This window comes from Sinocyclocheilus rhinocerous, unplaced genomic scaffold, assembly GCF_001515625.1.
Source record: "Sinocyclocheilus rhinocerous isolate Xijiao unplaced genomic scaffold, SAMN03320098_v1.1 scaffold1157, whole genome shotgun sequence".
In the NCBI taxonomy this organism is placed as follows: domain Eukaryota; kingdom Metazoa; phylum Chordata; class Actinopteri; order Cypriniformes; family Cyprinidae; genus Sinocyclocheilus; species Sinocyclocheilus rhinocerous.
In genome coordinates, this window is record NW_015631716.1 from 554,326 (window position 1) to 557,543 (window position 3,218).

Consider the following 3,218-nt stretch of genomic DNA (forward strand, 5'->3'; position numbering starts at 1 on the left):
AACAAGGTTTAATCTGGCCGCAGAGGAACACAACTGGGTTGCCTGATATAAAGAGACGTCATCCCCGAAACAGTTTTAGCTTGCAGTTTAGCGATCTCCACTTCAATATTCTATTCTCAGAAAAGTGTAATTCATCAAGTGTTCATTTATGAGAGAGAGAGAGAGAGAGAGAGAGAGTGAGGCTGTGTATGTATGAATGACCACCGTTTTGCCGCGTTTCTCTATTAACAGTGAAGCTGTGGCTTTAATTCCTTTAGAAACAATGATGTTACCAGCTCCTTGTTGAGAAAGATAATGTAGCTCTTGAGCAATTAAGCTATTTAGTTGATAAGAAATGGCACAATAGCATGCAGTGTTTAATAAACAGCTGTTTTACTAAATTCTGCTGAGGTGAAATTCAGTGCAGTCCTGTATCGTTATACGTATCGTATCGTGGCCTCTGTATTGTGATACACATCGTATCGTGACTTTGCTGGTGATACACAGCCCTACTAACAAGCCATACATAGATGTACTAGAGGTCTTCACGAGTCCACTTGGATCCGAAAACCGAGGTCCGACCCGAGACCCGAGGTCGGGTTCGGGTCCAAAACTTTGACTAGTACCTCGGACACGGGTCGGGTTCAGTATTAGCGGCCTCAGGTCTCGGGTAATTTAAAATAAACATGCTTTTTCCAAATGGACCCGATTAGACCCGAATTCTTTTAAACTATCCCAAATGCGTAGGTTACTTTCACTTTCGCGTTAAGTGAGAAACGCACATATAAAAGGAGCATACATTTGTAACCTCGCACACAGAAATCATCTTATAGATATGAGGTCCATCAGGAAAATCCACTTGCTTCATTAAGCTGCGTGTTCATGCAGGGCTTTTCTTTTTTGTGTGCAGAAGCCTTTCGCCGGAGATCAGGTTGCAGATAACACTAGCGAATCCATGAATTATTAGGCTATCGATTTATTTTTTTATCAAACTATCACGTTTATTTTTCAAATCCACTGGTCACAATTGAAAGCCAAGCTCAGAAATAACTTGTATCCATCAGACAGGCACTAATATAAAGTAGCCTAATAATAAATTGAATAAATGTTAAATAAATCAAAGTAATGGAAAAGTGGACAAATCAGTCAGCAGGACCCGGGATTTTTCCTGACTGACTGCAGGGCTGCAGGCTGTACACACGTCAATGCCGTTTACGTTCGGGTCCAGTCAGGTTAAAAAAATAAATGCCGTCAGGTCGGGTCGGACTCGGGTCTAATTTCATTGGGTCTGTCTCGGGTCGGGTTTTTCTTTAAAAAAAATTAATTTATGCACGTCAGGTTCGGGTAAGAAGTGATTCAGGTCGGGTACAGATTTTAGGACCCTAGAAGACCTCTAAGATGTACACAATGTTTTGTCGCATGTTTTGACATTTTTGTCACATATTTTATTTTTCATTCTGGGGCCTTGGTAAGCATTAAAAGGACAGTTCACTCAAAAATGAAAAATCTATCATCATTTACACAAACCTGTATAACCTTCTTTCATTCTGTTGAACATAAAAGAAGACATTTTGTAGAATGTTGGTAACTAAACAGTTTTGGTGCCCATTGATTTTCACTGTATGGACGGAAAAAAAACTGCCTTTTTTCAAAATGTCTTCTTTTATGTTCCACAAAGGATAGAAAGTCATACAGGTTTGGAACACCATAAGAGCAAGTAAATGATGACAAAATTTTCGTTTTTAGGTGAACAATGCCCTGGCAACCAACCACCCACCTCACCCAAGCGTTGCAATGGCACGTTTTACATGAAAAATGCATGTTGTCTTCAAAAAATATAAAAATCTAGCCCTTAAGTTCAATAGACGACAGAAATGCCTGGAAAACCATGAAACAATGGCATTGGCTGCAGTCCAGTGATCAAAACAATATGTTATGCTTTGATATTAGCACCTTCCTTATGACCTAGAAACAAATCCCCCCATGTGTATCTGCTGCACAAAGTGAAAAGGAAATAAGAATGGAGGGGGGCTGTTTGTAAGTCCAACTTCCGTGTCTAAAAATAGCACTGTTGAAAACAATGCTATTATTGTTCAAGATGAAAAATAAAGCCAAATTTCAAAGTTCCGGTCATCACTCTTGATACGTCACTTAGAGCCTAGTCTTCCCCAGGCAGCTTCACAATTCCAAGACGTTTCAGCGAGGCAGTCAAACATAGAGTGCTAACAAAATCCTCCACATCAGCAGTCAACACCTCTACGAGAGATGACTCTAACATTATTCTATCTGTCTTCACACGGCTTACATTTCACAGAGTAAGACATCGCTGTCCTTGCAGGACCGCAATTACCTGTTGAAGGAATGGGATAGGAGGATAATACAATCAGAAAGTCCTCAGGGGAAGGCAGGAGAGGATGTGGGGCAACCGAACATCCACATGCCCTGACATGCCCTCTCTGGATTAATTATGCAAGAGCGCAGATTATTTTCAAAAAAGAGGAATACTGGCTCCAGAGAAAGGGGGACGTTTACCAAGGACTGGACGTGGAAAAGAACTGACTTACTCCCTATATTCACTCCTTAAAATTTACTGGGCCCAGGGCAAAGGTTTTATGACTTCTCTCTAGGGCTCAGTGAGTAAGCTAATCTATAGAGGACCTTAGAGGGGTCCCATGACCGAGGACAACATATCCCAATTAACAACATACCCCTCCCTAACAATGGTCCTGCGCTGTTTATCAGGCTGCAAAACAACCAATAACACAAACACTTAAGCTCGTTATACACTGTACGACTTCTTGAATGTATAAAAGTTTGTATAATGTGATCTAAAAGACACAGACAAAGCGGTTGTAATGTGTTCAGTGCTTCATACCACACTGTACGATATATTGTATTGGAATGTTGTTCTTTGCGCGACCATTTCCAGATTACTCCAGAACAAAACGGCCCTGGGGACAAGATGGGCGGGTAGACACTCGTGTGTCCGGGATGCGGGAGAATAAAATTATTCACGGGACTCCCGCAAAATAGAAATATCTAAACATAAAAAAATTGTGAGATTGCGATGAACTGAGATGTCTTTTAGAGATTATGAATGCAGCGCTCTTTGCTGGCATTCTGCCATGCCAAACCATGCACGCAGCAGCCGCTTGCTTTAGTTAAAAATAACAGTGTTCTGTGAATGTTGATGCTTTAATAACAAATATTTATCGGGAGCGTGTATGCTGGGATTTCAT